This window comes from Scardinius erythrophthalmus, assembly GCF_964197995.2.
Source record: "Scardinius erythrophthalmus genome assembly, chromosome: 15".
Taxonomy (NCBI): domain Eukaryota; kingdom Metazoa; phylum Chordata; class Actinopteri; order Cypriniformes; family Leuciscidae; genus Scardinius; species Scardinius erythrophthalmus.
Window position 1 is genome coordinate 29,523,385 of NC_138235.1, and position 9,421 is coordinate 29,532,805.

A 9,421-nucleotide genomic window follows, 5' to 3' on the forward strand; every position below is an offset into this window, starting at 1 on the left:
TCTGGCTGTAGTTTGCCAGTAATACATTTATTTTTCACACAGAGAAAGTTATTTCTAAACTAAATCTAGACTATGCAGTCTTCTTGGTTCTACGTTGACTAAATCATTACGAACATCTTATCTAAAAGTATGAGTATGAGACTGGCCTAAACCCACAAAGCCCAAAACAGTGACTTAATTCAGCTACCAAAGCGCCTGCAACAAACTGAAGAGAAAAACGAGCCTTCTTATGTATTTTCAGCCTCAGCCAAGCTCACCCATCCATGAAAATCCCATCTCAGGGAAAGAGGAGGTGAGGACCTGCGAGCACACATGCACACACACATTTACTCGCACACAGCAGACAGTAAAGGACACGCCGCCAGATCCTCGCTAAAGCCCTTTATCCTTATCATAACTACTCCCACAATTACTCACATGATTACTCACATAGGCCTACCTGTTTCCACCAAGCCATGCTGCATTTTTACTGTCCTGGTGATACGAAAACCTCTAGACACCCAACATTAAGTGGGCCGCTAGACAGGCACACACAATGGTTAAAGGGTTAGTTCACCAAAAAATGAAAATTCTGTCAGTAATTACTCACCCTCATGTTGTTCCAACCCCGTGAGACTTTCGTTCATCTTCGGAACACAAATTAAGATATTTTTTATTAAATCTGAGAGCTGGATCACTCCTCCATAGGCTTATATGGGATCGAAACTTGCCAGCCAGAAAGTAAGAAAAGACAATGTTTAAAATAGTCCAAGTGACTACAGTGGCTCAACCATAAGTTTATCAAGCGAAAAGAATACTTTTTGGGCGCAACAAAACAGTGTAACAGCGCAGCGCTTCAACTAAAATGAATAGTTGAATAAAGTCACTATTTTTGGGGTTTTTTGCGCACAAAAAGTATTCTCGTTGCTTGATAAACTTATGGTTGAGCGACTGTAGTCACCTGGACTATTTTAAACATTGTCTTTTCTAACTTTATGGGCCGGCAAGTTTCGATCCCATAGAAGTCTATGGAGGAGTGATCCAGCTCTCAGATTTAATCAAAAATGTGTTCCGAAGATGAACGAAAGTCTTACGGGGTTGGAACAACATGAGGGTGAGTAATTACTGACAGAATTTTCAGAACTAACCCTTTAAATCATGTTGGTGTATGAGAACGTGAGACTTGATACTTAACGCACAGACAGATATAAAAGGAGGCATGCTCACATATATACTACACAAACCATCTGAAATAATATCAACATGACTGGCTGCAAACAGCCACTTCTGCAGTTTTCTTTACATCTCTTAAAATCTTTGAGCTTTGAATTGGCAAGGACTTAGCCTACTCCATGGCGTAATAAGCAGACAGCATAACAAGAAGATGAGGCTGATTTAACTCCACTTACAAATTTACACAAAAAATGAACAGGCTTAATTACACAGATCAACTAAGACTTCAGAGGTGCCAGGAGAAAAATATACTGCCTATTAAACATGAGAACAGTGCCACTTCTAGGGTAATCAGAGCTCTACAACACATCAAGCCATATTAACATACACATGATCTGAACACAACAAATGCTTTATGCTAAAAGTCCAACATAAAATATGCATGTTTTATACTCTAAGGGGAAAAGTGTCTAGTAGCGTTGACAAATTATTTCAACAGATACAAGAGCTCAGTCACGCTGTGCTATTGGGACCTCTGGATGGATGTTTTTCAAAGGTCGACGCTAGCATTTGGAGCACGAGATGTGCAAGGTCTTACCCACCCACTGACACTTTCAGTTACTAACAACACATCTGATATCGACAACATACCCCCATCAAAGCATTGACTCGTCAATCATCACATAAAGCCCCAACAGGAAATCCCAAAGGAGGAGAGGACGACAGATGAAATCAAGAGGTAAATAAATGAATCGATGGATGAATAATAGATTAGGCAGCAAGTGGCCCCTTCGAGCAATGCCACGAATGCAATATTAATAAGCAGCTCTTACTGTTCGTCTCTGTGTCATCACTGACACTCTTAGGAGGAGCATGGGCCGAATAACACACAGCTGATCTGTACATTCGATCCGGATTACGGATTTTCTTCAGTCCTTCAGGAAGCAAAGAGAGAGAGTGGAGAAAGCAAAAAAGAATTCTGGGAAAAGTACACATTCCCGGATGTACAATGGCTCACAACTTTTTTTTAGTGTTTATTTCCCCCATGCACATAGCAGGAACTTATAAGAATGTTTCCCGGGGTCAGCAGTGTCATGTCTGCCGAACCCCGGTCTCCCTCCCATCAGCAAGCCCATGCATCCCAAATGTGTCCATCTCCATGCTGAAGAACACCTCTCCCGAACAATATGCACCGTTCGGCCTCAGAGTTCAGCATGCCTATTTGCTTCTCCCCTTTTTTTTATCAAGCTCATTCAGGGGTGCATTTAAAGGGATTACTTTGGCCTAAGGGTGCTGCCTTGTGGGGAGAAAATGCAGTTTCATTTGCAGGCAGGGGTATGGACGAGGAATGTAAAAGCAACCCGCTTCCCTTGTAACTTGAGACCGCATGCACATTTTCATTAACTACAACAAAGTATTATAGATGGCTCCAGCTGTTAATGGCTATAAGGTTTTACGCTGCCAAGGGAGAAAACAATCTAGACCACTGCATAAAGTAACTCCGATGCTAATTGATTTGTTCAAAAACTCCTGACATGTTGTGTGTGTCTGCCTGTGTTTCTTGTACTTTTTCACTTTGCTCGTCAGTCTTACTGATAAATCTGTAGGTGTTGAAATAAACAGTCAAGAAATAGCCCTTAACAGGTAGCAATGAGGGCTAGCAATCACACTCATTGTGGTCCCAGGGCTGTTTGGTGAGGCTCAATTTTAGTAAGCTACACCAATCGATGAAGTTAATGTGTGTTTCTGTGTGAGGCAGGTAGAGAAGGATCGAGACAAGCCGAAAGGATCTGTCACGACTCCCCAGGAAGAAGTTCCATCTCCATCTATCCCTGCCATTCACTAATTCAATTAAAAAGCATATTCTCAAACTAAGAACTGTGGGGGAGAGGACTATGCAGAGATCTTTAAAAGTTAATTTTCTACATAATGGCTCAATATATCATAAATCCTGCTTTGTAAGCTTATATCCTCCTTGCTTCTACTAATAGTCAGTTGTTGTAATAAACAGCACCCTATAACAGCCTTTCTGCCATTCTCTGAAGGAACCACCAAATTCAAATTGATCTGTATAGAAATATGGAGCATTGCAATTTTTGTTTAAAGTAATTGTTCACCCAAAAATTTAAATCACTTATGTCATCATTTACTCACCCCCATGTCCTCAATATCTGTTTTACATTTCTTTTTTTGTGTGTGTGTGTGTGTGTGTGTGTGTGTGTGTGTGTGTGTGTGTGTGTGTGTGTGTGTGTGTGTGTGTGTGTGTGTTCCACAGAGGAAAGAAAGTCTGATTTGGAAAATGATGAGGGTGAGTAAATGAGTAAATTATTTTTTGGGTGAACTGTCCCTTTAACTGTGCAGTTCTCCAGCACATCTCAATCCACGGTCGCCACCTTCCATAGGTACAGTCCCAGTTCCTGGCAATATAAAAAGTGAGCTGGGTCATATCAGGAGACAGAAGAACTCTATGGGGTGCGTGAGACATTAACCATGTTTTCATAGCAGCCTCCAGCTAAGAACAGCCTGTCCTTATGTGCAAAAAACCCTGCCAAATAATAAGGCCCTGGAGAACCATGCTCTATGCAAACATTTTAAATGCTTCAAGGACAAAAGGTTAAAATACAGGCAAAATCAGCGCTAAAACGTATAATGGGAAACTCCCCTAGCATTGATGCTGAAAGTGTGTAAGCCTAGAGTTTAAATATAACGCACTATATGAGACTACTGAATTTAGTAGTAGCTATACAGTGCAGTGCACTCTACATTAAAATGGAGGTGTGGAACACTAGCTCCTCCCCCATACATTGACCTGACAAGCATGACAAAAATAACCGAGCCTGTTCTGCAATGGGAGTCACAAGTCAGGGTTTCTAAAAAGCTCTTGGTTACTGAGATGCATTGGCAGGAAGCAGGCCAGTCTGAGACACGTTTCAAGGCTGGTTGTGTTTGTTTGAATCTGAAATGCACACACAGACATGCAGAGATTGACTATTAACATGCACACACCCACAATTACACATACACAAAGAGAGAGCTAGTTTAGGTAGTTAGCCTCAGTGCTGTTTTGAAAACAAACGGAGATGTATATTTATGGTAATGCTTGAATTCTTAGCTGACACAGTGTTAAAAATATAAAAGTGAACATTTGGGAAGCTCAATACCACCTCCTTGTGGATTGCTATATATTCAGAATCAGAACCCTGGATTTGTCTGGAGTCATGTTTTAATGGCACTTTTATTAGGATAATTTATTAGTTTATCAATATGCATAATTTACTACACAGAAGTGAGATTTTATAATCAAACTTATCTTTCACTTTCTACTAGGCTATTTAGCATCATGATAAGGAAAATATCATTATCACAGCATCATTTATAAACTCATATTGCTTTCTTTAAAGGTTTTTTTATAGGCTAGTCTGCTATAAAAAAAAACATGATAGAATGATTGTATATTCGCTTTAGCCAATCGAATATTTGTAAGAAATGATATCATGATTCCCTAAAATAAGTTATTTTAACTCAATGTCGCCACCTTGTGGCTAATAAAAATATTATTTACTTTGATCTGACACTGAAGGTGAATTCCAACAAAAAATCCTCGCAACTAATGACGACTTCCCAAAACCTCGTTGTTCATACGTTTTATATACAGTGAAATCTGCTATATGAGAGTGTTGACAGCTTGACAAAGCTGTTTAAAGTGTAATTATTGTCATAGAGCTCTAATAATAGCCTACTAAACAATTCCGTTGCGACTTCTGACATAAATAATTAGTAATTTAAAAAAAAAACTAATTTGTATTTCAGCCAAATGTAGCACCGACATACTGTGGACATACACATTATATTCAACTGTACTAGAGTGTCTCAGAGTAAAGGCAACTCTTGTTGTCTCATACATTCTAGAGACAAATCTGAAAAGTATCCAAAACAGTGTTAAAGAGAAATGGTTATGTATAGTCTTCAATGACACATCATCTTCCTTCGTGGCAAAAGAATAAAAAATGAATTTTGCGTTATTGTCGACACATTCCGTTGGTTCTATAAAGGTCTGGAAATATCAGACTCTCAGGTTATACAATAATCTAGTTCAGAGATTTAAACTGCTGTTTATGTGTATATGACGTAAAGGGGGCAAACTGGTATGGAAGAATGTGTCCTTGAAGCAAATTTCAAAGTGAAATTGCTTTTACCACACATCACAAAACCGCTAAAAAGAAGGTCAGTTGGAGTCTATGTACGCGTGAAAGTGACTGAGAGAAAAAAAATTTAGTATTAAACAAGCTTACCAGTAGTGTTTTATACGACTCCAGGATATAAGGTAGTTTTAAGTCAAACTACGGTCTCCAGAACTCTGTACCCGCAAACTCTGAAACAATTTACGCAACTGAAGAAGCTTGATAAATCGAAAAAAGAAGTTAGAAATCGACAGCCGTGTCGGCTCACAAGTTTTGCTTTGAGCGCGACCGTTAAGGCTGAAGGAAACGGAACGCGAGACGGATTTTTGAATTTTCAGAGGCTCTCGCGCTTTTGCTCCGGATTGTTTTTAAATATATGTGATGCACACTGCTGGCTAGCTACCGATGCTGGCTAGGGTGATGTGATGTGATGTCTCCGTGCTGGAATAACGAGTGTGTGAGGATAAACACAGAGGCTTTAAAATCCCAAAAGCTCCTCGCTTCTCAACTGACGGCTCTTCCTCGCCTGCCTCAATTTTTTTCCCCTCGCACACTCTTGTCGTACAAGTAAAAAATATCCCCGATGTTTCTGACTTACCTTCCGGCTTGTTTTCGGCAGCCATTTCCCCTCCGCGCGCCACATCCTCCTCCTCTTCACGAGCGTTGGGTACCACGCGCGTTCACGCAGAGGACAGCAGCACGAGAAGGGACTGGAGAGGCAGAGGCAAGTCCAACCAGAGCGCACTCACCATTGGCTGTCGAACTATGACTGACCATGTTGTTCTAAAATGGCTTGCGAGAGCAAAGCAAATATCCTCCCCTTTTAAGTGTCTCTGAGAACCATTGGGTAAAGCGTGGTGTGTAGATACACCTTAAGAAGAACTGTACCAATCCAAAGTGAGCGCTCGTGAGACGTTCGCGTGCAAATGAAAAGGCGATGCAAATGTTTCAACTTGCTCAATTCAAAAGCAGAAAACGTATTTCATTAGTAAGCAATTCAGGACAAGTTATTTGTATACGTTTTGTATATGACCTTATTGTATTTAAATATTTGATTACAAATTTGGGGCTATTGAGTTGTTGCATTTTAAAATCATAGCTCTGCAACCGTATGTTCAACCCACTAAAATTGAAAACTTAACTTTTTCGACCACTTTGAATTTATTTATGAAATAAATTATTTATAAACTGAAAACTCATTAAGTCACGTAAAATGGCAGAAATGATTGTGACAAGTGTTTTTTTTTTTTTTTTTTTTTTTACAGTTTACACACACAACTGCTTTTATGTTGTTAAAGCGATGTATACCATTAAGATAAAGATATAGCAATCCATAGTTGGTTAACCTTGCAGATGAAGCAACGTTGGGCTGAATGCGCGGAAGAGCTGCGCAGGTGCTGAACGGACAGCTCCAGGTGGCAGCAGCGATCCACTCTCACAGTGCGTAGAGAGACAGACCTAGGCTCCAAAACGTCTTGTGGTTCACTGAAAGTATCCTGCACAGACAGAGAAATAGTTTCTGACAGCCTATTCCAACAGTATATGAAGAATGCTGTGGTATAGATCCCATCTGAATTGCCTAGAAAACCTCAAAACTGCGTTTAGGAATATGGAAGTCGCATGATACCCAAGCTGATTAATTATTCGTTAGATTAAGCATTCGTTAATTGCATTGAGCGTATAGATAATGGCTTAAATGTCTCTCTGCCCGCAGCGAATACCCGCTATGAAATGTTATCATTAAAGCGTCATCTTTATAACATGAGTGCTTTCCAAATGCTTATCTGTTCGTTTTCTAAGAGAAAAATCTTGGATTGTTGAATAAAACATTCTAAATGACCCGTGGAGAGAAAACATTCGGGCCAGTATATCAGACGATACATCTGGTAATGGAAATAAACATAACATTGTGACTTATAATGTTTTTGGGATAACATATTTGTGGACTTAATAAATCAAGTTCAATGCATATATAGCAACGGTTTAATTTAGGATTAGAACGTGTTCAGAAGGCTAATAATAATACATAAAGCTTGAACAATGTTAGTTTGCTACAACTTTTGAGGTGCTTGAATTCTCTAAGGGACTAAAAATTATACAGCATAATTCTTTACGAACATCTGCAATCTATTCTTGCCAGGATCACATAAGTTTCAGACATGACATCACACAGAAGTCTTCAAAGACTAATTATGAAATCACAGTTAGAAAAAAATTATGGCTTTATATTTTACATATATTTAAGACTAATATCATTTTACAAAGTTATTTTTCTACATCTGACCTTTGACCTTTTTTGGGTGCCATCATTTATAACTGTTAGGGTTATAAATTTGTCCTATATTAGGGTAAATGTCCTATTAGGGTAAATTACTTTCTGCAAATTGTCTGAAACTTCACGTTCAAATGCATTTTCACTATCTGAAAAGTAGTGAAAAGGTCTTAGTGTTTAAAAAAAAAAAAAAAAAAAATTTAAAGCTACACTGTGTAATTTTTTACGTTGATTCTTAGCAAAAAAACACTTTCTTCTTTGTTCTTTCAAAATGATATGTGCTCATTAATGTGTAATTACTTCTACCAACTAATCAAGTATTCTCGTAAGCGTAGAATCTGCCATTTAGAATACATACAGATACATACAGAATACGGCAACCATGTTGCGCCTCCATCTTGAAAATACATTCGCCAAAGAGGGACATACCTGGAAATTCAAGCTTCGCCTTTCGCGTTTTGCACGTGACGAATGCGAGGGGGAGATTACTCACGACTGCCGGCAGATTTGAAAAAATACGGCCACCGTAGGAGTTAAAAAGCCCTCGGAATGGGAGGGGCTAGAAAGTAATATTCAGTTCGTAGTCATAAACAATTTCACCGCTAGATGGGAGAAAATCCTACACAGTGTAGTTTTAAAAAGCTTTATTAACATTCCATTTTGTCTTGTGCTGCTATATTTCACTTGGATCTCAGATGTGAAAATGTCAAAAATGTAACAAATTCTGATGCAACTTCAAAGCAGTGGTAGTAAAACCTGTTTCAAAAAGCATTAAAAACATGGTTTCTTTCTTGGAATTCCAAATCAATGATTGTAGCACGAGTGAAAATCAACTCAAGACTCCTCTTTTTCTGTGTACCCCACACTTTCCACATGTAACTCGATTTTGACCTGTTTTGTCTTCATTTTTGTTCGTGTAGTGTGGTCAATAGGCATTGCCATCTGACCTTTGGTTGTAGTATGAATCAAATCTTCCGAACTGGCATAGGATTATGTACCCAAATGCCTGACTTCCACAACAATCTATGACTTATATTCTTCATCTCTGCCATCACCCTCACCGCTTCTATCCTCCTTGATCCTCAACTTTTTCCTTTCTTTCTACTACCTCATTTTCTGGCGCACTGCCATCACTAAGTGAAGGAAAATGAAAGTGACATGTGAAGGCCAAGTGTGGTAAACCATTCTCTGAATTTGTCCTCTGCATTTAACCCATCAAAGTTAGTGCTCACACATTAGGAGCAGTGAGTAGTGAACACACACACACACACACACACACACACACACACACACACACACTTCAAACCGTGGACACACACACCCGGAGCAGAGGGCAGCCATTCACTGCAGTGTCAGGGGAGCGATTGGGGGTTAGGTGCCTTGCTCAAGGGCACCTCAGTAGTTTCCTGTCGGTATTGAGAATCAAACCCGCAACCTTCGGGTTACATGTTCCGACTCTCTAAACTTCAATACTTTCTGGAAAAAACATTCTACTTTCTATCATCAATAGTTTCTGGAAAAGGTAGCCTACAGCTTTTCCTCTCTGTTTTCTATAAAACTTACTAACATCAACCTAAAACACAGGCAAAAAGACTATTATACTGCCTGCAAGCACTGAACAATAGTGCCAGCTACACAGAAAAAATATATCCCCTAAAAGGACTGTCATTTATGCATGATTAACAGATTTTTTGGTCTTTGGGTGACTGTTTTTACAAAATGTGCAGTAAAAATTACCAAAAACTTTAGAAAACACATTCGGATGTACAATGATATAAAAAAAAAAGGATTTTATATGCATTTTGTGGTCTAAAAT